The sequence below is a fragment of the Staurois parvus genome, unplaced genomic scaffold (genome assembly GCF_062004578.1).
Source record: "Staurois parvus isolate SC_StPar_1 unplaced genomic scaffold, SC_StPar_1.0 ptg000066l, whole genome shotgun sequence".
Taxonomy (NCBI): domain Eukaryota; kingdom Metazoa; phylum Chordata; class Amphibia; order Anura; family Ranidae; genus Staurois; species Staurois parvus.
In genome coordinates, this window is record NW_028317862.1 from 9,212,604 (window position 1) to 9,239,436 (window position 26,833).

At 41.2% G+C, this 26,833-nt stretch overlaps 1 protein-coding gene across 10 annotated transcripts in view; it reads right to left on the reverse strand.

The window, feature by feature from the left end:
- ZNF644 (zinc finger protein 644) overlaps positions 1–26,833 on the reverse strand; it is a 95,395-nt gene that overhangs the window by 48,689 nt on the left and 19,873 nt on the right. For 4 of the 10 annotated variants that reach the window (XM_089668917.1, XM_089668919.1, XM_089668916.1 and 1 more), the window contains 2 exons: positions 13,380–13,426; positions 4,910–4,958 (listed from right to left, as the gene is read on the reverse strand). The exons of 2 other annotated variants lie outside the window; for them this stretch is intronic. The gene's annotated coding sequence lies outside the window, so the exon portion shown is untranslated. The remainder of the gene's footprint in view (positions 1–4,909; positions 4,959–13,379; positions 13,427–26,833) is intronic. 4 more of the 10 variants (XM_089668920.1, XM_089668922.1, XM_089668921.1 and 1 more) reach the window with 1 other exon arrangement.

The window sequence follows — 26,833 nt, forward strand, 5'->3', positions numbered from 1 at the left end:
TCTCATACTGGCGTGCGCGGCGATATGTAACGTGTATCGCAATCGTGGTTTTCATGTGGGGGGAGGGCCTCAATTGTTACAGTCAGGTCCATAAATATTGGGACATGGACACATTTCTAACATTTTTGGCTCTATACACCACCACAATGGATTTGAAATTAAACGAACAAGATGTGCTTTAACTGCAGACTGTCAGCTTTAATTTGAGGGTATTTACATCCAAATCAGGTGAACGGTGTAGGAATTACAACAGTTTGCATATGTGCCTCCCACTTGTTAGGGACCAAAAGTAATTAGCTATTAAAGGCTAAGTTGCATCGTATCATCAGATAAAAGTATACCGACATGAAGAGTACTGAATTCTCACTGAGAGGTAATACTTGCAAGTGTTACACACAGGGATTTTTTCCCTCAGAATTTATTTTAAAAAAGATCATGTGGTTTCCCTGCGCTTGCATTTTCAGAAAGGGGCATGAACATTTTTCATGCGGGAAATGCAGCACAGCAGACCAAATGAATGGGCTGCCATGCCTGAGCAAACATGGACCGCATGTTCCTCAATAGTGTGAACCTAGGGTAAAACCAGTTGTGTCTGACTTTTGCTTTCAAGCCTGTCTTAAGTGGAACTTACTCTTTCTGGTAAAACATATTTGCTTATACAGAAAAAAATCCAATCAAAAAGGTTTTCCTGGCTTTGCACATAGTATGTTGGGTAAGAAAACAAGCAATAAGCAACAAAATCTTTGTTTTTTCTTTTAGTGGTCGTTCACACGGGCATACTTAAGCATACCTGTGAGACGTGCCATGTTTGCATGCACAGAAGGTTCCATGCAACTGTATACAGGCAGTTCCATTCACGTCAACTGGGACACTGCGGCTGCATGGATACAGTTACTTTTCAAAATCTGACAACGATGCGGATGCCCAAACACAGACAGTATGAGTTCCAGAACACACACCTGCACCCAACCGCACCCATACAGAGGTCTGTGCAGCTGCTGCTTCCACATGAATTGAGACTGCCTGTACATCCTGTGTCTGTGAACACAGCCCTTTGCATGAGTATACACTTACATTTGACCATGTGAACAAGGCCTTAAATTGCGGAAGAATGAAAACATCTGAGGCTTTGATTATGGTCTACTACTGGTTCAGAGACATAACTTACCCTCATTTGTTTTTATGGGGTCATTTGGATAGCAAGTGGCGTGCATTCTTCCTACTGTGGATCCTACACCATAATAACAAGCTTACCAAGGCTCTAACCCTTTACCATTATCTAACCTTAAACCACAGTTTACCAGGCCATCAGCTTGGGCACTGGTGATTTTTTTCAGCAACACCAAAAAAGAAACAAAGGGAGTATCCTACTAGGCCAAAATGTGTATGCACATTATATTATCAAGTAGCTGGGTGGGAACAGTCCACATACCCATAATTCAAAAAAGATCATATCATAAAAATGAGCCATAAGTCAATTTTTATATGTTCTTTTTTGGAATGTACAGCAACAGCAGGGGATCATGAGAGTGGAAAACAAACACACACACAAAAACTCTAAGAGTGCAGAAACTTCTCAAATTCTAGACCTATCTAGTCGCAGAAATTCTGGGAGACAGCTTTAACTGCAAGTTTTGTTAATCACTTCCCATCCGCCCCATGTATATAATCGGCTGGACAGGAGCAGTGCAGGAGCAGGTCGCCGTTTATAAACGGCGCCCGCCATTTTAGCCTGTGCGCGCTCCCTGGGAACGCGCGGAACACCGATCGCTGTACAGGACCTCTGTGTGAGGTCCCGATCATGTGATCAGCGATTGGCCAATCCGTGATCACATAAGTAGTAGTAAGCAAGATGTCACTTCTGACATCATTGCTTACTGCGTGTGATATCTGTGAATGATCAGAGATTACATGGTATAAGGCTATTCACAACAGCCTTGTACCATGTAACAAGCTGTGACCAATCACAGCTCTCAGTATTTTTCAATGGCTGCAAGAATGCAGTCAGAGAAAAAGAGAAATGATTGCTTTTACAGCCTTTATGGGTGTAAAAGCAATCAGTGTATATAAAAAAAAAAAAATCTTCATCACCCCAAACAAGTAGTACATTGTCACTATGGTGACACTGTACTGCTAGGGTGACAGTATGTTAAAAAAAAACAAAAAAAAAAACATAAGTATTATAAAAAAATAAAATTAAAAAAATTTTTTTTTTAAATTATAATTTTTGGTTATAAACTATAAGAAAAACACATTTTTTCCCAAACTTTTTCATTTATATAGCAAAACAAATAAAAATCCCAGTGGTGAATAAATACCACCAAAATAAAGTTTTATCTGTCTCAAAAAAATGCTAAAAAATTCAGATGGCTAAAGTGTTGCATGACCACAAAATTGTCATTCAAAGTGTGATAGTGCTGAAAGCTGAAAATTGGCCTGGACAGGAAGGGAGTAAAAGTGTTCTGACTTGAAGTGGTTAAACAGAAAGTTGTTTGACTGTTAATTACATCGGAAGTTTTTATTAGTTAAAACCCATTTTTTACAACATCCTTTCAATAAAAAAAAAAGGAAAAAAAAAAAAAAGCTAAGCACGTACATTTTATCACACCACTTTACCCAGTTTTCCTGCTATTGTCCTATGTGTTTCACTTTGCATACACAAGTGCAGCATTTATTTGCACCACTGGAGGTCACTACAGATCAGTTTTGCATGCTTCCAATATCAGAAGTAGCTCTGCATACATATCAAGTATAATTATATCTTGGTAAAATCCCATAGAGAGCATCTAGTCAAATATCTTTCTGATTTGAGAGATGATTGGAATAAATTTTGCCTAAAATTTCATAAAGTCTAATTTCACATTTTCAAGTAAAATTAATAAACAGAAGAAAATTGTAACATAACATGGGCTGGTATATTTCATTAACCACTTGTCCTCCAGAAGGTTTTACCCCCTACGTGACCAAGCCATTTTTTTTGGTATTCATAACTGTGCTATATTAACTGCCATTTGTTCGGTCATGCAACACTGTACCCAAAAAAAATGTATAACTTTGTTTTCGCACAAATAGAGCTTTTGGTGGTATTTAATTCACCACTTGGTTTTAAAGAAACAAAAAATTTTAATAAAAAAAAAAAAGATTTTAGTTTCTGTTAAATGTTGCCCAAAATGTATTTTGCTACATTTCTTTGGTAAAAAAAAAAAACCCAAACCAGTGTATATTAGTTTGTAAGAAAGTCTTAGAGAGTCTACAAACTATGGGATATATTTTAGAAAACTGATCAATCCTGATGAACTGATGGCCGATCTCATTTCCTGAGCCACTAATATGCCAGAACTTGGGGGGTGTTTGTACTATCCTGGCAATCAAATGCGCAAGTTTGAAAGCTTGAAGGTGCTCACTGGATTTTGGGGCCCTGTATGCGGCTAGTCTCCCAAAAAGTCTCACACGTGGTATCCCCATACTCAGGATAAGTAACATAATGTGTTTTGTGGTATGCTGCCATGTAATATCTCACTAAAGTAACAACTCTGGAAAATATATATATATATATATATATTCCAAAAGATTCAACACGCCTCTCAGCAGTGTCTACTTTCCAAAAAGTTTGCAATGTCCTGGAATTTTAGGGCATCAGAGAATGTGAAATGTAGTCAGGAAATCCAATGCATAATTACCGCCCCTTACAAAGCCTGAAGGTGCTCTTTGGATTTTGGGCCCCTGTACGTGGCTAAGCTGCCAAAAAGTTTCATACATGTGGTATCCCCATACTTGGGAGAAGTACTATAATGTGTTTTTGGGTTTAATCCCACATATAACCCTGATGCTCAGTGTAGATGTCCCCTCTGAGGAATGCCGATTACCGGCTCTCCTCACGAGCTGTCAGCATGACAGTTCGTGAGTAGAGAAATGCCGATAAATGGCATTTTCTTATTTACATGCGATCGGCTAGCTGTGATTGGACACAGCTGATCACATGACAGAGGCGACGTCTTTAGCTCTTTACGTTGATTGCTGATCCACACACAGCGCACCACCAATCGCCACGCTGGGCGCGGACGTGTGGTTAGAGTGGGAGGACGTCATATGACGTCTTCCCAGAACAAGAGAACTGCCTTGCGCCTGTCATTTCCTTATATGGCGTGCAGGAGGCAGTTAAAGTGACTAGTTTGAGAGTGTGCGTATGTGTGTGTGTGTGTGTGTGTGTGTGTGTGTGTGTGTGTGTGTGTGTGGGGGGGGGGGGGGGGTTGCGGTTACTGTCATTTTCCAAAAACTTGTGACAAAAAATAAATAAAATCTTCCACGAACTCAACATGCTTCTCAGTAAATATCTTGGGGAGTTTATTTTCCAAAAAGGGACCATTTGGGGGGTGTTTGTACTGTCCTGGCATTTTAGCATCTCAAGAAACGTGATAGGCAGTCAGTATGTCAGAGTTGTTTACATTACAGTATATATACACCATAATTCGTAGACACTATAACTTTCACACAAACCAATTGATATACACTTATTAGGATTTTTTTTTTAACCAAAGACATGTAGCAGCATACATTTTGGCCTAAATTTATGAAAATCTGATTTTATTGGGTATGTTTAATAACAAAGTGGAAAGGATAGTTTTTTTCAATGTATTTTTTGTTTATATAATAAAACATAAAAAAAACCCCAGTGGTATTCAAATACCACCAAAAGAAAACTATTTGTGTAAGAAATTATATTGATATAGTTTGTGTATAGTGTTGCACGACCAAGCAACTGCAAGTTAAAGCAGCACAGTGCTGAATAGCAAAACATGTCCTGGTCACAAATGGGGTAAAACCTGGAGAAGAGACAAACAATTTTAAATTTGCACTTCTGCACACTTTACATAACAGAAACTAGATTGGGTTACAACGTTTTACTTACAAGTTTGTTTTCTCAAAGTCAAGGAAAATCAGGATAATCTTTACAGATCCTGAAAAAAGTAAAAAAAGAAAAAAAAAAGTTAACTTTGACAAGCTAACATTTTTAAACATATTCAACATACTCAGGTGGCTAAGCTTTAACCACTTGCCGTCCAGAGGATTTACCCCTCTTCCTGACCAGATTATTTTGTGTGATAAAGCGCCGTGTTATTTTAACTGACAACTGCGCCGATCATGCAACGTTGAACATAAATTAAATTTAAGTCCTTTTTCCCCCACAAATAGAGCTCTCTTTCAGTGGTGTTGGATCACCTGTGCGGGTTTAATTTTTTGCACTATAAATAAAAAAATATATATATATATTTATTTATATTTCACTTTTTACTCTTCCAACATGTTTAGTAAAAAAAATTTTAAAATAAAATTTCGTCATAAATTTAGGCCAAAATGTATTCGGCTACATGCCTTTGCTAAAAAAAAAAAAAAATCCCAATACGTGTAAATTAATTGGTTTAGGTGAAAGTTACAGCATCTACAAATAGTGGTATAAATAAATGGCATTTTTTTTTCCTCACTAGTAATGGGGGCGATCAGCAACTTATTGTGGGACTGCGGCGGGCATTCTGACACGGGGGAACTGACTGCCACTAATACAGTGATCAGTGCTATTAAAAAGCACTGACACTGTACTAATGACACTGGGCAGAAAGGGATTAACATCTGAAGCGATCAAAGGGTTAACCGTGTGCTGTATGTGTTTTACTATGGAAACAACTGTTTATGCTGACAGGAGAGAGATCTGTATTGTTTACGTAGAGACGTCTCCCCTGTCAGCTCCACTGATGATCATACCGAGGAGCAAATAGAAGCGCGTGTAGGAACTCCTACCCCCCAATACAAAATTGCATATATATATATATATATATATATATATATATATATATATATATATATATATATATATATATATATATATACACACACGTAATTTTGTGCATCCCTGCCGCCCTGTAGCAGTACTTCTGCTATAGGGCGGTTGGGAAGTGGTTAAACATAGTATTGTCCATCATCTGCTCAGTATTAGAACATCTGTCAGACTTCCAACCCCTTCCCATTGGTGGGAACCAACAGTTTTAGTGGAACATTAGTCAGAAATTTAAGTTCTGACAGATCACTTTAGGAGGTATAGCCATGTAAAACCATAAATGCCTATACTGTTTAAAGTCCATTAATACACTGTCTCGCCCTGCGCTGCACATGTTCAGTTGCTCTTCATTTTCAACATTTTGCAAAAAAATCAGAGCCACTGGAGGCTGATCTGCTGACAACCTAAAGATTTACTGCTGTTCGGGGGCTTTGAGCTTCAGGAATATGGCAGCTTCCAGCAAAATCAAACGGACAATGCTGTAAGCAATTTACAGTACACACCAATTTTGGTAGCATAATTAATGTGAAATGTATATTCCTTGCTGAAGAACTTTTTTCAGTCAGACTATTATGGATATAATACTGTCAGGGTTGTTACATTGGCTTCTTAATCATGTGATCGCTGATTGGCTCCCAAAGTTATCACATGATCAAGAGCCCATCCTAGCAGCGCCAGATCTTGTGTGATGGGAGCAATCAGTGACAGCACAGTGACAGTGCCAGGGGTTATCAATTGTTTGATTTCAAAGCACAAAACTGCATATTGGCTGTATGCAGCAGCATGGCATAAATCCCACTGGTCATGATACCACAATTGAGTATGGATGGCATTAAGAAAATGGTAGTGTGGCATCTATTCTCCATGTTTGTTTGTTTTTTTTTTTTTCACCTGGACAGCGAGAGGAATCTCCCTAGTGAGTGATGGTGTGTGTATTCCTGTTGGAAAGTTTTAGGCAGGTGCGGTGAAATGCTGTAAAGTAAAATCAGTTTCAAAAATACATATTTTAATTGCATGTTGTAAAATTGCTAAAAAAAAAAAATTAAGTGAGCAAACAGAAGAAACATTTAAAAATAAAATCAATATTTGGTGTGACTACCAATTTGCGTCAAACCAGTATCAATCCTTACACAGTCAGGGATTTTGTAGGAGCAGAGTCAGCAGTATGAGTAACCAATTACACCAACATGGTGCTAATGACCATCAGTTTCATATGTAGGTTGAAACACAGTCAATAACAAACAGAAACAGCTGTGAAGGAGGCTTAAAACTGGTCAAAGAACAGCCAGACTCTGGTATTAATGCAGCTGTACATGGGTTGAATTCAGAATTTTGTTTCAAAAAGTTTGTGTGCTTTGTGCCATTTTTGACTTCAAAATTCAACCAACCAAGCCTTTGATATCACCTCATGTTGCTACTGAAAATAATTTTTTTGGCAAGGAACATTCTTTTCTTTCCATGTGGCAGCTCATGTGCATTTATTTGTCTTGCACAATTCTTCCATCATTGACTAGAAATTCATTAGTTTTTCAAAAAATTTCCAACATGCCTGATCACACACATTTGATGGTCGCACAAAAATAAGCCTTTGCTGGGGCCCACTAATGGTGCGAAATTCAAAAGAAAATTTGTTTGGAATTCGACTCCTATATGGCTGGCTTAAGGAGAGGTTGTGGAAGACAGTTTCATGTCACACACCACAGCACCATAGCAAGACTCAAAACAGCAAAAAGACACAAAGCAGTTATATTGCATCAGCAAGGTTTCTCCCAGGCACAGATTTCAAAGCAGACTAGGATTTCAAGATGTGATGTTCAAGCTCTTTTGAAGAAGCACAAAGAAGTGGGCAACGTTTAGGGCCGCAGACGCAGCGGTCAGCCAAGGAAACTTAAAAGTAACTCCACTTTTGTTGAGGAAAAAAAAACAAAACACCTTTCCTCTATGGGTGATCTATGTACACTATATTGCCAAAAGTATTGGGACACCTGCCTTTACACACACATGAACTTTAATGGCATCCCAGTCTTAGTTCATAGGGTTCAATATTGAGTTGGCCCACCCTTTGCAGGTATAACAGTTTCAACTCTTCTGGGTAGGCTGTCCACAAGGCTTAGGAATTTGTCTATGGGAATGTTTGACCATTCTTCCACAAGTGCATTTGTCAGATCAGGCACTGATGTTGGAAGAGAAAGCCTGGCTCGCAGTCTCCACTCTAATTCATCCCAAAGGTGTTCTAGCGAATTGAAGTCAGGACTCTGTGTAGGCCAGTCAAATTCCTCCACCACAAACTCTCTCATCCATGTCTTTATGGACCTTGCTTTGTGCACTGGTGTGCATTCATGTCGGAACAGTAAGTGGCCATCCCCAAACTGTTCTCAAAATGTTGGGAGCATGAAATTGTCCAAAATCTCTTAGTATGCTGATGCCTTAAGAGTTCCCTTCACTGAAACTAAGGGGTCAAGCCCAACCCCTAAAAAACAACCCCACACCATAATCCCCCCCCTCCACCAAACTTTACACTTGGCACAATTCAGTCAAGCAAGTACCGTTCTCCTTGCAACCGCCAAACCCAGACACATTCATTGGATTGCCAGAGAAGCGTGATTCGTCACTTCAGAGAACACTTCTCCACTGCTCCAGTGTGTCCAGTGGAGGCATGCTTTACACCACTGCATCCGACGCTTTTCATTGCACTTGGTGATGTAAGGCTTGGATGCAGCTGCTTGACCATGGAAACCCATTCCATGAAGTTCTCTACTCACTGTTGTGCTAATCTGAAGGCCACACAAAGTTTTGAGGTCTTTAGCTATGGACTCTGCAAACAGTTGGCAACTTCTGCACTGTGCGCTTCAGCATGCACTGACCTCGCTCTGTCATTTTATGTGGCCTACCACTTCATGGCTGAGTTGCTGTTGTTCCCAGTTGCTTCCGCTTTGTTATATTACCACTAACTGTTGACCGTGGAATATTTAGTAGCAAGAAAATTCTAGGGATGGACTTATTGCACAGGTGGCAACCTATCACGGAACCACGCTTGAATTCAAAAGCAGTCTACATGCCTAGGTGCTTGATTTTATACACCTGTGGTGATGGAGCAGATTGGAACACCTGAATCCAAAGATTTGGAGGGGTGTCCCAATACTTTTGGCAATATAGTGTACATTGCAAGGATTTGTAACAAACTTTGTCGCAGATTCCTACCTTTTGTTATTCTGAAAGAATAGTTGTTTGTCTGCATCCATGTGCAGAGGGAATCTAATGGGAGTGGTTTCATAATTATCAATCAACTACTGCACCTGCAGGGCTCTAATGAGGATAACTGCAGGGTCTACATCCCTTTAGACGTGATTTCCTATTGGGAGTATCTCACCAAAAATGACATTTTTGTTGCAGGAGATGCCTAAAATCTGACTTGCATCTAAAGCCTAGTATACACTGGCCAAATCGGCCAGTTCAACAGAAACCGGCCAACATTCAGCTTGTGTGTACGGCAGCAGTTCAGACAGTCTGTTGGGCTGGCTGCTGTCGAAGGGGCATGACCAAAAAAGGTCTACCGATCGGCTCCCAATCAGCTAGAGTGTTCTGAAGGGGGGATTGGGGGGCTGTTAGGGGATGGGGGGAAAGTCCCCCTTGTCAGCACACAATAGAACAGCAGGGGAGTTCACTGTACAAACATCAACTGTCTATTCACTGCAGTCACATTTCAATGCCGTGGTGCGAACTGACAACATTGCAAACAAGGCATTTTCCCTTGTTTATACATCAAGGCTGTTCAGGAAATAGCAGCCGGCAAAGACCCAAGGCAGCTGATGTGAAAAAGCCCTTAAGACACCCAAAATATACTGCACTACACTACATAGGTCACACATGCATATGAAAAAGGAATTTTGACTTACCTGTAAATGCCATATCTGGGAATAAAGTACAGTACACAGTATTCATAGACCCCAGGTTATAGGCTCATACCTTCAGCAGATTGGACAGTGGCAAGCTTTCAAAGACATGCCCACTGGGTGCCTCTCCTATAACACTACCTTACTCCGTGAGTCCTCAGTTTTATAGCAAGCAATGCAAAGTAATCAAGGAATGGAGGGGAGGGTGGCCTGGTACTGTACTTCAAGATATGAAATTCACAGGTAAGTAAGAATTCCTCCTATCTTAATCACACAGTACAGGACACAAGCAAAAGTATTCAAAGACCCTGGGACGTCCCCAAACACACAATGAGAATGGTGGGCAACAACTACACAAACAGAACCGGCCCATCAGAACTACAAGAAGAAAACTTAAAAAAAAAAATAAACACCTTCAGAGTGCAGTTGCAAGAACCTTGTGGCTGAAAGCTAAATCCACAGAAGACTGGATGTTAGTCTGGTAATACTTTCAAAAGGTATAAACAGAGGACCAGGTGGCAGCCTTACAAAGCTAGGCTAAAGATGCCTGGTGCCGGAAAGCCCAAAAAGTTCCCAGAGAACTGACCTGGTGGAATAAGTGGGTAAAAGCATAGGATAATTGTTCTTTAGAGTGTAAGCTCTGGTGCCCAGTGTTCTTATCAATTAAGGAATAGTAGACTTTGAAGCAGGATGTCCTGTGCGAGAACCTGAGAAGAGGACAAACAGGGAATCAGTCTTCCTGATGTAGGCTGTTGCTTTGAGGTAGTCTAATGGCTCTGGACACAATGCAATAAAGAAAGATTTGCTTTCGATTCTTTGGAGCAGGGAATAAGGATGGTAAGATTGTCTTCAACAAGTTAGAAGTGATACCACCATAGGAATAAAGAATGGTCTTGGGCGTAAGACTACCTTGTAATTGTGAAGAATGAGGAACTGCTCACTACAAGAAAGCTGATAACTCAGACATGTCTGATAGACTTCATAGGTACCGATAAGGCCACTTTGCAGGAAAGGTCATCTAGGCTTTTGCAGGGCAGAAATAACAGAGTTGAGATCGAAAAGAGCACTGGGTGCTTTAACGGGGGCCTGATGCAAGATACATCTTGAAAAAAGGTTTTAACATGAAAACAGGAAGCTAGAGGCTTTTGAAAAAGAATGGACAAGGTCGCAGTCTGTCCTTTCAGAGTGCTTAAGGCCAAGTTCTGGTCAAGACCTGAGCACATCCAGAAGTAGTTTCTAGGATTGAGGTGCCTTTGTTCACACCAGGTATAGAAACATTTGCAAGTGTGTCAGTACATCTTTATGAAAGTGACTATTCTTGCTTTTAGTAAGGTAGGAATGACAGACTCAAGAGTAAAGAGCCTTAAAGTGTTCAATCTGCATAATCCTTGAATGCAGGAGTATCTTTAATAGGTACAGTGAGATCCTTAAGACTGAGATGGCAGGATCAAGAACAGGAATAGACCACTTGTAAGCAAAATCTTTTTCCACTGGACAGAGTTCGGCAAAGATTTTGGAAGAAGTGATAATCTTTTCTGGAGTGAGCTAATTGTCACAGATTGCACACTGTATTTGTTCATGAACAATGAATGTCTTTAAATATTTTTCATTGCTCTTTATACCTAAAGTGGCATGTTGAGATGGAGGAGACTCAATCTGAACAATGCCAAGTATTTTGTGGGTGTCAATAGAGAGCTTTTCCACATTAGCAAGCATGCTGTATCAAGCTTCGTCTTCAATTGAGCGTCAGTCTGGTGAAGAACAACCTTCTGCAGGTACCTCCACAGTACTGCCTCTAGGTCCCTTTCATTCTCTTCTGCGTCTGCCTCGTTTATGGCAGACACACTGGGAAATGGGAAGTGGAGAAGAGGCCTGGCATTTTTGACAATTGTATTAACGTTGTTATTTTTTCAAAGAATTGTGTAGTAGATGCAAATAATTCTGCTTTTATAAGGTAGGCCGCTCGTTGCGTGCCAGAAAGAGCTAGAATGGAATGCAGAGACTGGTGTTACAATCAGTTCCTGCTGCAGTGCTAGGAGTGTTACACAACTGAGGTTGGGTGTTGTGCATGTCTCCTGGCAAAGCAACTGTTCACCTAGGTTTTTGCCATGTTCGCTTTCTGGGTTAGGACATTCCCCTGCGGAGTACTCACAGAGATGGACGCAGTATCTGGGGCAAGCGTGTCCACCGGGAGAAATCAGCAACCCAGGTGTAAACTGTCATGTAACAAATTCCCATGCCGATGGGTAGGCACAAACTTCCAAGTACCTTATAATGGCTCTAAGCAGACATAGCTGTAAACTGTGTGATTTGTGGTGTGATGTAACACCTGGACATGACCTTGACACTAAGCTCTGATTGGTTAAGTTAGACTCATTTTGAAAAGTTACCATTGAAGTGAATACCTTTCAAACATAGCCCCAGATTTTTTTCAGTAATGGGCAGTGATACAGGGTGACCCTTTCTTACATGTCCACGATGCTGGATTGCATATGAAGTCCAGAAATTGCCTGTCATGGTGGGCATACCTCAAAAGAGGTCTTCAGGAACTGTATTGAAATAAAAATGGGCCACAGCCCTGGACCTGTACAGCACTCTGCGACCTACTACACACATTGCATTAAGTGCTGAGGTGAGAATCCGTGCAGGATTCGGAGTCCTTACAGTGTGAGGTTCAGGTACAACTCTCAATGTTTTACAGAGGTCGCAGCAACTGGACCGCACTGCTTCTCTTTGTGGCATTAGAAGACAGTGGGGAGTTAATAGAAGAATTTAAAGATAAAATAATAAAGGAAACTAAAAGTGATTCTAAAGCTATTTTTTTTTTGTAAATTAAGATAACAAACATGTTATACCTTCTTGCTCTATGCAATGGTTTTGCACAGGCCCTGAGGATTTTCTACTGGGTTTCCCGCCGGCGTTGCCCGTTCCTCCTCTTCTCCGAGTGCCATTATAGCAAGCAGGTTGCTGTAAAAGCACTCAGAGGTCCTAACCAAGGCTGTGCACAACCATAAACACAAACAAAGAGGCTTGACTCTGCCCCTCACAGGATATGACTGACAGCCTAAGGAGCCAACGGCTCTCGCTGCTCTCAATAAAGCCCATGAATACAGGAATTGAGGAGAGTGTGGCTGGCGGCAGGGACAGTGCTGGATCGAGAGTCGTGTCAGGTAAGTGTGTGGATGGGGAAAGGTTATAGAAGGTGGATTTTTTTTTTTTTTTTTTTAAGCAAAGTGTTTTTTCTGTGAAGGAGATTATCATATCAAGACAAGAAAACAACTGAACACTTGCAGACTGAGGCATGGTTATAGGGGAGGCGCCCCGTGGGCATGTCCTCAAAAGCTTGGCAGTGTCCAATCACATCATTTTAAAATTACAGCTTATCCAATTTGCAAGGTCTATTAAAATTACAATATATAAGCCACTTGCTGGTGCAAAATAGTAAATTTGACCACATATTGGCCTGTGCCAGCACATAGAAGGCTTCTAGTAAAGCCTCTTTAATTCCAAGTCTGTTACAACTGGGATTACATTACCCGGCCTCTGTAACTACTCTTCTTCCTAGAGTGCATCTCCACTAAAAAGCAGCATAGATCAGAGGTGGTCTGCCCAATCACACACACACACTTAATAGTGTCCGTGATAAACTTTACCTCAACTGAAGCGCAGCGAATCAGCTTGTAAACTTTAATTTCCTAAGCTGTGTGGAAAAAAAATGAAAGATAGAAGCTGATTAGTTGCTATTGGTAACAGCATCAAATAAAAGACTTTTCCCCCTGGTGTTTATGTATGAGATATATACTTATAAAAAACAAAAAGGAAAACACACACGCACTTCAAATGTGTTACCAGCCTGCATTTTACACAGCATACAATAAAAAGTGACTGCACACTGCAATGTCTCCAAGTTCAAAGTTGTTGATATAAGAAATCACATCCCAACCATATTAGGTACTGTGGGACAGGAGAGCAGCAAGTCAAGAAAAAGCCATGATTATTTAGTGCTGAACTCCAGGAATATATGAACATAATACACTCACCCTGGGCCAGCTCTGTTCCAATCAGATGGATCACATGCTATGATGGTCTGGCTGCTGGGAACAGTGGCTACATACAATAAGACCTGTCATCTTCCTTGGAGAGAGGCAGGAGCGACATCTCTCTGCTGCTGGGAACAAAAGTGGATTGCCGCTCCTGTGTCTCCACCACTCAGGAACTGTCTTAAATTTTTGTCAATGAATATTAGCCAGGCTCTAATTTTTTTACTGCCAAACAGCATATTTTCATTGTGGGATCATGTCGCAACTGTGAGCTAAGAGCATGACTTGCAGTTGCTGTACTGTTCCATTTGCTTTACATGGCAGAGTTTGACCAACTGTCAAACTCAGCATGCTGCATTAAAATTGTTGCACCACAGTAATTAGTAATCACCCAAACAGCATCATTTTGGTTTGTAGGTGTGCGGTGGAGGGGGCTGAGGGAGTGATTAAAGATCAACCGCTTGTTTTTACTGTTACCCTGGTTGCTTGTGTGAAAGGAGCTTTATCTAATATACAAAGACTTATAGCTGGCTCCAATCATTTCTGCTTAAGGGCAAGTTATAATACACATTAACAAGATACATGCAAAATACCATTCTTTAGAAAGCGGTTTGTCACCTCACAACAGACGTACATGGGTAAATGTATTTTTGCTTCACAATGCATTAATGCACATTAACACTGATCTCCAGCTTTAAATTAAGTTTAAATAGTTTGGACCAAGCTGGTCCAAACAAATCAGTATTTTTACGACTAGACAAGACCGTTGTGTGCGCTGTATACAGCTTGAGCTACATACCAGTATAGGAACTTCCCATCTCACTCCCGAAACAATCAAGTTGGGATGAGTGCTGAGCAGCCATTCACAGGAAGCTTTGTATTTTATGAATGAATACAAAGCTTCCTCTGATTGGCTGAAGAGGACAGGTGGGTGGATAACATCATACAATAGTGAACTCCATGTGAATGGCTGGAGCAGCACTTTTGTTCTTGGAGTTAGACGGGAAGCTCCGCCTCACTACTGAAACACAAACACCAGCAGGGGATGACCTCACTCCTGCAAATACGCAGAAGGCCATCATCCCAGCACTCTGACACCAACTAAGCACTGTATGCAAGTGGTCCTGTGAATATTTAGAAAGTTCCAGTAATTGTTCCTAAAAGGGAAGGAGATGCTATACTAAAAGATTTATATTAGTGGTGCACCGAAATGAAAATTCTGGTGCCGAAACCTTAAATTCAAAATGCACTTGGCTGAAAACCGAAATGCGCAGTTTTTAAAAATGAATATATTTTTGAAAAAAAAATACAGATTAAAATATATATATATATATATATATATATATATACACATACACATACATACATACATACACACACATATAGACACACTCCAATTTTTTTCTAAAATATGAAAGAGGATGTTACGGCGAGTAAATAGATACCCAACATGTCATGCTTTAAAATTGCGCACGCTCGTAGAATGATGTGAAACTGCAATACTTAAAAATCTCCATGGGTGATGCTTTGTAAATTTACACTGCTAGCCTGTAGAAATTTTTAGAGGAGGTCTAGTGTGAGAATTATTGCTCTTGCTCTGACGTTCGTGGTGATACCTCAGCATGTCACGGCGGTCACATGACCCTAAACTCCACCCCGCCTTCTGAAACCCTTAAAGGGCTGGGAGGCGCTGGCGCCAAGGGATCAACTTTTTTTTTTTTTAAATAATTTAATTTTTGGGGGGTTTTTTGACACTGTCCCTTTATAAAAAAAAAATGTAATCACTTTATTCTTATCACAAGAAATGCATGCATCCCTTGTGATAGAAATAATTAGTGACAGGTCCTCTTTATGGAGAGATATGGGGTCAATGTAAAGCATTGGATCAAAAAAAAAAAAAAAACCCACTGATCTAGTGCTTTATAAAAAAAACAAAAACAAATGGCCGGAAAGGAAAGTGACATCGCTCCGGTCCTCCAAGGGCATAGAGATGAGTGGCAGCCATCTTTCCTTCACTCATCTCTATGCCCAGCCCTGAGATCGATGGTTTCTCAGGTAAGGCTGAGAACTAACGAGCAGTGGCCGCTGGCAGCAGCGGCGTGCGGGCTTTTTTCGGCACCTGTACTGGTGTTTTGTTTTTTGTTTCAGCCACCAAAATTTCGGTGCATTCCTAATTTATATAGTGCCAACAGTTTGTGCAGCACTTTGCAATTCATAGGGGGGACAGTATAATTACAATACAGTTCAATACAGAAGGAATAGGAGGGCTCATGGAACTTGCAATCTAAAGGAAGGGGGAGATGGTACAAAAAGTAATAGCTGAGGGGGATGATCTGATCGAGGTGACTCAAGTAAAACGTTTTTAGGTGGAGGTGCAGTAGGCTTCCCTGAATGAGTTTTCAAGAACTGCCTAAAAGTGAATGGGGTAGGAGCTAACCACTGGGGATAGTGAGTTCCAGAGGATGGAAGAGGTTCTGGAGAAGTCCAGGAGGTGAGCATGGGAGAAAATAACAAGGCAGCCAGAGGGCAAGATGTCTTGGGAGGAACATAGAGGACAAAATGGGCAATATCCATGGATGAGATTGGTGATACAGCTGGGGGCAGTGTTGTGGATGGCTACATTGTGGATTTTATACGCTGGGCTAGTGGAAGCCATTGAAGGGACTGGCAGAGAAGTGCAGCAGTCACAGGTCAGTCAGTAAGGTGTATCAGTCTAGCAGCAGCATTCATAATAGACTGAAGGTGGGATACCCTGCGTAAAAGGTAGGACAGCGAAGAGGAGTTGAACCAGTCAAGGCAGGAGATAACCAAGGAGTGAATAAGTTGTTTTGTGGTTTTATTTAAGAAGGGGAGAATTCTGGAGGTTAAGGCAGCAGTCTAGGATTACAAATGTCAGGATCACCGCTAACACTCCATGTGTGGAGTCACTAATAATTCTACCATTTATCTCAATAATAGTCATGAGGGAGGGAGGGAATTGAGGAGGAGGAAATGTTACAAGCTCAGTTTTAGACAGGTTTAGAAAGGTGTAGAGAAAGAATAGGAGGGGCCCAATGACAGAGCCTTGGTGTACCCCAACAGAAAGAGGAAGAGAAGCAGAGGAGATACAGTTGTAAGTGAATAACTAACAACATAGTAAATACTTAAGTTTCATACATCCTAACGAGGCATATAATTAAAAGTCGAAATCATTAAAGTTCTCCCGTGAAAGAAGTGTTCATCAACTTCAACAATCAATGCATTGTGAGAATAGTATCCACCACCGATTTAACCAGACTCTTATCAAATTCCTAGACCCCAAATTATAGGCGGTCTATTTGGCATGAAGCTGCATACATCCTGTTGGTGTAATTAGAGGTTGATGAAATATTCCAATGTCACGATAATTTGTCCTTTATCTTGCCGCCAAGAGCACTCATAAGAAATCCACCATAGTGTGATATCGCCAATTTATTGCTAAATAAACACAAATATTCTACTTACAAAAACCATAAAATCAAACTGCATGTAAATGAATGCTGCTGGTGCCAGTACCAGTTTCAGGCACAAGGAATGTATATGGCAGTGCCCAAAGGTGAGGAAATTTGCACCGGGATTTGATTTTCTGCTGATGAAACCACCGCAGACAAAACCCAGAAGCGATTTCATGTACATATTCTTGGACAAAAAACCTAAATATAACCAAAAAAATAAATTCATAAAGGAAACCGACTCGGTTGTGCATGCAAGTTAATGAATAAGGGTAAAGCATACTGTAGAAGTAACAAGGCCAGTGTAGAAGTGTATCAATTCAACAAAAAGTAAACAAATCCGGCAGCAAATTTACAAGACCTATGCCCCAAAAGAAGGCCATCAGAAATATCACACAGACAAATAGGCTGTGAATTTCAAAGGGAGCCCAAGTCAGAGCAGAAAGCCTCAGTAGCCACAGACATCTTACTCTTAAGCCATCTATTCTGTATACTCATTCATGATCTAACAGTACAACAAGAATATAATCAAAATGATAAATGCAATACATGAATTCACTCCAATGTCTTCTATTTAGCACGTTGCCGCCCGGCCTATAGCGGATTGACGGCCGGCGGTCCTCTTCTTCCTGTGACTGGGCGTCATGACGTCCTGTGGATTGCACTGCGCATGCGCCCCCCGGGGGCGCCTAGCGCGGCCATTCCTGTCAGGCTGTGCCCCTCGGACACAGCGCTTCCCCGCTGGAGGTAAAGAGCCAGTGAAATTGGCTTTTTACCACGTGATCAGCTGTGACCTGTTGCAGCCGATCATAAGTGTCTACACGATCGGCTGTGACCTGTCGCAGCCGATCATAAGTGTAAACACACAGTGATTACTCACTGTTACCATCTTCTCCTCACACACCGATCTTGGAGAGCCCAAAAAAAATTTTGGAGTATGCGGCAGAAGAGGAGTTAGGAAAGACCAGTGTTCATTGTCCACAGTGTCCCTCCCAACCAGGCCTATGCATCGGAGACCGCTTCCAACATTATCACGTCACTAAAATGTTAGTTCCCCTTATTTTTAACAGCCTGCCATTTCCCAGTTTCTAAAATCCGTGCTGATCATTTGCCTGCTGCCTTGATTTACCATGCCTTTGCCTTCCACGTTAATTGACCCTGGCCTGTTTACCGACGATGCCTCTATCTGCTGTCTGGATTGTTTCTAAACTGCTTTTCTGTTTTCCACCTGAACTGACCCTGGCCTGTTTACCAACAATGCTTTTGCCTGCCGTCTGGATTGTTTCTAAGCTATGTTTCTGCCTTCTACCTGCACTGACCTCGGCCTGTTAATGGACCATGTTTTTTGCCTGCAGCTTGATCTGATCTTTTGCCCTGCTACTGTAGTAGTGAGATGCAAGAGAACACAGGGGTCTCACATACGTGACAGACTTCAGAGTAGAGAAAAACAGTTTTTGGTTTTCACCGGGTTTTGTAATTCCCAGATCAGGGTCCGTTAGTCTGGAGACTTCGAAGAGATTGGGTCGGACGAAGTCTCTACCCCTGTGGCCAGATCTTATTTGACCGAGGCCCTAAGTCTGATGTTCCTTCCTGCTGCCTGGACCAATACTGTGCTGGCCATATCTCTTGCCTGCAGCCTGTAATGACCCAGGACTTTTTATGGACCATGTTCTTGCCTGCTACCTGAACCAGTACTTTGGCTGTGCTGACCATACCTCTGCCTGCTGCCTGTAATGACCCAGGAGTTTTTATGCACCATGTTCTTGCCTGCTACCTGAACTAGTAGTTTGGCTGTGCTGACCATACCCCTGCCTGCAATGACCCAGGACTTTTTTTGGACTATGTTCCTGCCTGCTGCCTGGACTATCCATCGATCAACTTGGGTACAACCAGTCTGTAATTGTTTTGTTTAAATGTGATTACTGACCCCTGACCCCCCCCCCGTTATTTTTCATATACACTGTATGTTACAATATAATAGTTAACACTTTCGCCTCACAGCACTAGGGTCGTCTGTTCGAATCCCAACCACAGCACCACCTAACTGGAGTTTGCATGTTCTCCTTGTGCGGGTTTCCTCCGGGTACTCCAGTTTCCTCCCATGTGCCAAAGACATGCTGGGAGGTTAACTGGCTCCTGTCTAAGCTGGCCCTAGTATGTGTATGCATGAATGAGAGTTAGGGACCTTAGCTTGTATGCTCCTTGCGGGTAAGGAACTGATGTGAATGTGCAATATATACACTATATTGCCAAAAGTATTGGGACCCCTGCCCTTCCACGCACATAAACTTTAATGGCATCCCAGTCTTAGTCCGTAGGGTTCAATATTGAGTTGGCCCACCCTTTGCAGCTATAACAGCTTCAAATCTTTTGGGAAGGCTGTCCACAAGGTTTAGGAGTGGGTCTATGGGAATGTTTGACCATTCTTCCAGAAGCGCATCTGTGAGGTCAGGCTAGAGAACACGTCTCCACTGCTCTGGAGTCCAGTGACCGCGTGCTTTATACCACTACATCCAACGTTTTGCATAGCACTTAGTGATGTAAGGCTTGGATGCAGCTGCTCGGCAATGGAAACCCATTTCATGAAGCGCTCTATGCACGGTTGTTGCGCTTATCTGAAGGCCACAAGAAGTTTGGAGGTCTTTAGCTGTTGACTCTACAGATAGTTGGCAAGTTATGCGCACTATGCACATCAGCATGCGCTGACCCCGCTGTCATTTTATGCAGCCTACCACTTCGTGGCTGAGTTGCTGTTGTTCCCAGTTGCTTTCACTTTGTTATACCACCAACAGTTTATTGTGGAATATTTAGTTGCAAGAAAATTTTACAGATGGACTTATTACACAGGTGGCAACCTATTACTGTACCATGCCTGAATTCACTGAGCTCCTGAGAGCAACCCATTCTTTCATATATGTTTGTAGAAGCAGTCTGCACGCCTAGCTGCTTGATTTTATACAGCTGTGACAATGGAGGTGATTGGAACACCTCAATACAATAATTTGGGGGGGTGTCCCAATAGTTTTCACAATACAGTGTATATATGTAAAGCGCTGCGTAATTGACAGCGCAAAATAAAGTACTTGTAATAAATAACAGTAAACCAGTTGTAAAAGCAAATGGGGTTTTCAGGTCCTCACGCAGGAAGAGAAACTGTAGAGGAAAATTTGCACAGAAGTATATGAGAATTTTTTTTTATAATTTTCTCAGGCAGGAGGATTAGGATCAAAACAGTAGGCCTCATGCATAGGGGCAGAAAAAAAACAAACACTGTAGAGGCATTTTTTTACGCCTCTGCATGTAGCTCTGTGTTGGCCAATGTGTCTATGCACATTGGGTCATTTCATGTTCAGAAAGGAGCTTACTGGCATAAGTTAAAGCATAGATTCACCTTTGGAACATGTCACATCTGTGTTTAGGGTGTAATATGTAACATCTTGCAGCTGGTGCCGTGTTCACCGCCCTAACATCCTCCCTGTGACAGAGGGCAACGGATCTTCCCACTTACACCCACTGTCACATTTCAAAATTGGCACGACTGATTGGGCTCCATCTGCGCAGCCGCGTCATTCATTCACAGAAATCTGTGAAAAAACTACAAGGCCAACCTGCTGCCAACCCATAGCCTACATGAGTATATGAGCATTGAGTGCCAGTAAGCATATATGCGGATTGGATGCAGTTTGAGCTGCATGACATCTGAAAAAACATTGCTTCTTATGGTGCCTGTTCACATATGTCCGGTGCACTAGCGGTGTGGATTCAGTGCGGTTTAAAGAGTTACGTACAACTTCTGAGTAGTGCGGTCCGGTTCAGGTGCGAATTACAGGCTATTGACTTCTATGGGAACCGTTTATAAACCGCATATGTGAACAGGATAAGATCCTGAGCTAATCCAGTCCTGAACTTGACGTAAACATGGCATGAACCGGTGAACAATTTCTGTATCAGCTAGCTGTGAAACTTGAGCTTCAATCAGTACCGCATGTGTGTGAATCTGTTCTGATAGGGGTATCAGGGATGTCTTGTACCAGAGCTGGCCAGTAACGATAATGACATTAGTCTTTCTAGTAGTCAAATGATGCAGGATGTTTGTTTATGGCGATTCAGCTATAAGTTAATACCATTAAAAAAGTATTAAAGTATTACTAAAACCAGGCCCCTGCATTAACTATATATGGTCTCCCACAGAACATGGAAATGCAATTATTTTAGTAAATATAAACTGCTAAATACAGTTTCTTGACAGCATTATATAGCAGTCTTGTGACTGCTGGTTAAAGCTTGTAGAAGGAGTTTTCATTCTGCTCTGACTGTTCTATGAGGTTGCATAGCCCCTGACCCTCTGTCTGGACAAAAAAACTAGCAATACACACTAAACTGAGCATGGCAGAGTGACTCCTAGAGCTCTGTACTATCAGCAGATGGATTGGGGACGGTAGAAGGGGAAGATCAAAGAAGACCGGATCAAACAGCCTTGTTACACAATGTGAAAGATTAACCCCTTTGGTTCCACAGTGAGTATAACAAGCATGATTTAGTGCAGATATAGACTAGTTTTTACTGTTGTGGGTTTAGTAACACTTTAAGATATACTTGTCCAATATTCAGAGATTAGCACAGTTTGATGGCAAAGGGGAGAATCATGTTCCTGTTAAATAGGAAAAACAGAAAAAAAAAAAAAAAGACTAGGAAAAGAGAGAGGGATGACAAAGGGAAAGTGAGATTAGACCATGATCTTTTTGTTAAAACTTGTTTTAAGAATGGACATATGTGATCCAGTGTGCCCTACCTGCAAGAATTTATTGTGGGTATCTTAAAAATCTGGTCAATATTTTTTTTTTTTTTTATTTATTAGGAATTAATATAATCTAGTCATAACTTCCCAAATAGAGATTGAGGATTTTTTACTCACCAAACCTTTGCTATCACTTGTTTTATTGGTATTCGAATATGGTTGAGGTGTTATTAATGTCTTGTCAGACTGTCTGAAGGAAAATGCAGTAGAGCAGTCCACAATCCTTAGGTATTAATACCAAACAGACTTTGTAAAAATAACTACAAAACTGAACCAAAACTTTATTTGTTTTGGACAAGTACACCAAAACGTCAAATCACAGTGCCATCAGTAGGACAGCCTCAAAATCTTGTCTATGGTAAAAAGGCATTTGCAATTCTGGTGGTGTAAGCAGTTTTTAAAGTGAACATATTAATATTTGACTACTGTTGACTAGCTTGCACAGAGTCCTGACTTCAATTCAATAGAACACCTTTGGGATGAATTAGAGCAGAGACTGTAAGCCAGGCCTTCTCGACCGATATCAGTGGCTGACCTCACAAATGCGCTTCTGGAAGAATGGTCAAACATTCCCATAGACACACTCCTAAACCTTGTGGACAGCCTTCCCAGAAGAGTTGAAGCGGTTATAGTTGCAAAGGGTGGGCCAACTCAATATTGAACCCTACGGACTAAGACTGAGATGCCATTAAAGTTCATGTGCGTGTAAAGGCAGGCGCCCCAATACTTTTGGCAATATAGTGCATCTTCAATCTGCTTGAAACAGACCTCCCCTCTATTCACTGGCACTCACCAGAATATATAGCTTATCTCAATACTGATAAGCAAGCATGTCTGTAATAAATGCTTCTCATTAACGTGCTTCCTCACATTGGCTATATTAACCGGTGAACATAAGCCCATGCAACGGTGGGGATTACTCTCTAATGGCCATTTCGCCACAGGAAAGGAAGCAAAAAGGAACGAATAGTGTATTATTGTTAAAACACCATTTACTGAATATTCAGTAAACTACTCAAAAGAAAAAAAAAAAAAAATGTTAAAAAAGGTATGCCCAACATACAGTTGCAAGGAAAAGTATGTGAACCCCTTGGGATTACGTGGAGTTTTGCATGAATTGGGCATAAAATGTGCTCTGAACGTCATCTAAGTCACAACAATAGAAGAACACAGTCTGCTGAACATAATACTACACAAACATTAGATGTTGCCATGGTTTAATGGCACATAACATGTAAACATTCACAGTGCAGGGAGGAAAAAGTATGTGAGGCCCTAGCTTAATGACTTCTCCCAGAGCTAATTGGAGCCAGGAGTGAGCCAACCTTGACTCCAATCAGTGTGATGATAGTGGATGTGTTGCTGACAGCTGTCCTGCCCTTAAAAAACACACACCTGTTTTGGGTTTACTGGTTTCAAGAAGCACTGTCTGATGTGAACTATGCCTCGCAGAAAAGAGCTCTCAGAAGACCTACGATCAAGAATTGTTGACTTGCATGAAGCTGGAAAGGGTTACAAAAGTATCTCCAAAAGCCTTGATGTTCATGTGTCCACGGTAAGACAGACTGTCTATAAATGGAGAAAGTTTAGCACTGTTGCTACTCTCCCTAGGCGTGGTCGTCCTGTAAAAATGACTGCAAGAGCACAGCGCAGAGTGCTGCATGAGGTAAAGAAGAATCCCAGAGTGTCAGCTAAAGACCTACAGAAATCTCTGGCACATGCTAACATTTTTGTTGACACATCTACAATAAGGAAAACATTAAACAAGAATGGAGTACATGGGAGGACACCACGGAGGAAGCCATTGCTGTCCAAAAAGAATATTGCAGCACGTTTGAAGTTTGCAAAAGAGCACCTGGATGTTCCACAGCACTACTGGCAAAATAGACTGTGGACAGATGAAACCAAGATTGAGTTGTTTGGGAAGAACACACAACACTATGTGTGGAGAAAAAAAGGCACAGCACACCGACATCAAAACCTCATCCCCACTGTAAAACATGGTGGAGGGAGCATCATGGTTTGGGGCTGCTTTGCTGCCTCAGGGCCTGGACGGATTGTTGTCATTGATGGGAAAATGAATTCCAGAGTTTATCAAGACATTTTGCAGGAAAACGTACGACCATCTGTCCGCCAACTGAAGCTCCGCACAGGATGGGTGATGCAACAGGACAATGACCCAAAGCATACAAGTAATTCAACAAAACAATGGCTGCAACAGCACAGAATTCACCTTCTGGAGTGGCCCAGTCAGAGTCCTGACCTCAACCCGATTGAAATGCTGTGGCATGACCTTAAGAGAGCGATTCATACCAGACATCCCAAGAATATTGCTACACTGAAACAATTTTGTGAAGAGGAGTGGTCCAAAATTACTCCAGATCGTTGTGCAGGTCTGATCTGCAACTACAGGAAACATTTGGTTGAGGTTATTGCTGCCAAAGGAGGGTCAACCAGTTATTAAGTCCAAAGGTTCACATACTTTTTCCTCCCTGCACGGTGAATGTTTACATGTTATGTGCAGTTAAACCATGGCAACATCTAATGTTTGTGTAGTATTATGTTCAGCAGACTGTGTTCTTCTATTGTTGTGACTTAGCTGACGTTCAGAGCACATTTTATGCCCAATTCATGCAAAATTCCACGTAATCCCAAGGGGTTCACATACTTTTTCTTGCAACTGTAGGTTATCCCGCAATGGCTTGGTATGCCGCCTGACCAGCGTTTCACCCGGCTTCTTACTCGACCAACTTCGCTCTTCAAGCAGAACGTCATTTCCAGAAGGGGGATATAAGGTGGATTCCGGTTGTTTCATATGTTGCGCAGTCCAACTCTGACACGTTTCGCCATGTGACTTTATCAGAGGGTCCATTATATGGGCTCATGTTCACCAACTATTATAGCTGATGTGGAGGAAGTGTATTAATAAGAAGCATTTATTACAAGTGTGCTTGCTTATCAGTATTAAGATAAGCCATATATTCTGGTGTCAGTGACTAGGGGGAGGTCTGTAAACAATACAGTTCTCTCCCATGTCAGCTCTAACACACTGCTTTGTATGGCTGTGCATAGCAGAGCCATACAAAGCAATGTGCTTACAGTGGAAAGCACAGACACAGCCTTATAGTAAAAACACACACAGCACACAGTTAACCCTTTGATCGCCCCAGATGTTTCTGCCCAGTGTCAGTGCTTTTTATTAGCACTGATCACTGTATTGGTGTCACTGTGCATGACAGTGACACCAAGTCAGTTCCCCCCAGTGTCAAAAAACCTGCCGCAGTCCCGCTATAAGTTGCTGATCGCCGCCATTACTAGTGAAAAAAAAAATCCAGTATATTTACACCGCCATTTGTAAACACTATAATGTTCATGTGAACCAATTAATTTGCACACATTGGGATTTTTTTTTTTTAGCAGACATGTAGCAGAATACATTTTTTCTTAAATTTATGCTGAAATTTGATTTTTATTATTTTATTGGATATTCTCAAAATTGTCGGTCTTTTTTTGTTTATAGCGCAAAAAAAAAAAAAAAAAAACACACAGGTGATCAAATACCACCGAAAGAAAGCTCTATTTGTTGGGGGGAAAAAAAGTGGCCGTAAAGTCAATTTGGGTGCAGCGTTGCATGAGCGCACGATTGTCAGTTAAATTAACGCAGTGCTTTAACGCAAAAAATGGCCTGGTCAGGAAGGGTGGGTAAATTCTCTGGAGGGCAAGTGGTTAATTTCATCGGTATGTTTACCATTAGATATATTTGTGCTGCTAATTGTTCAAATATTTTGATTTATGGGGATGTCACACATGCATTCAACTTAAAGCAGCAGCATGGTATTTGAAGATCTCATTTTGCTGCCACAATTTTTTTTTTTTCTATTTTTATTTTTCAAAACCTCGATCAGCAAAATACCCACCATGCCTTTTATCAAATACCTGACATTTTAGGGCATCCAAAACTGTGATAGGCAGGAAGGAAGTTAATTGTGCAAGGTATGCCCAATGTGAATTGTAATTCCACATATACCTATGACGTGTAAGAAATCTCTGAGTAAGTTACAAGTTTGTGTAAAAAAACAAAAACTTTTTTTGCATTTTCCAAAAACTTGTGGCAAAAACTGAAATCTTCCATGGACTCAACATGTCTCTCAGCAAATACACTGGGTGTCCACTTTCCAAAAAGGGGTCATTTGGGGAGTGTTTGTACTGTCCTGGCATTTTAACTCTTCAAAAAATGTGATAGGCAACCAGAAAGTCAGAGCTGCATAAATTCCAGTATATATACCATAGATTGTAGATGCTATAACTTTCACACAAACCACTTAATATACACTTGTTGGGATTTTTTCTCCACCAAACACATGTAGCAGAATACATTTTGGCCTATATGTATGCATACATTTTATTTTAACAGATATGTTTTAGAACAAAGTAGAAAATATTTTTTTCAAACTGTTTTGATTTATAAATTAAAAAAACCCAGTGGTGATCAAATACAACCAAAAGAAAGTTCTATTTGTGTGAAAAAAATTATATTATATACATTTCATATGGGTACAGTGTTGCATGACCGAACAATTGACAGGTAAAGTAGCACAGTGCTGAATAGTAAGCAATGCCTTGAAGGGGGGGGGGGGGGAATAAAAGCTTTCGGAGGTAAATGGCTAAGGCTTGGTTCACACTAGCCTGGTTTCCCTGTGGCTGCAATTGTGTGAGCACAGGAGCTGATTCATTTGAATGGACAACTGTACCTGTGGGAAACACAGGGAAAGGTCCCTGCGTCTTTTCTAAAATCACAG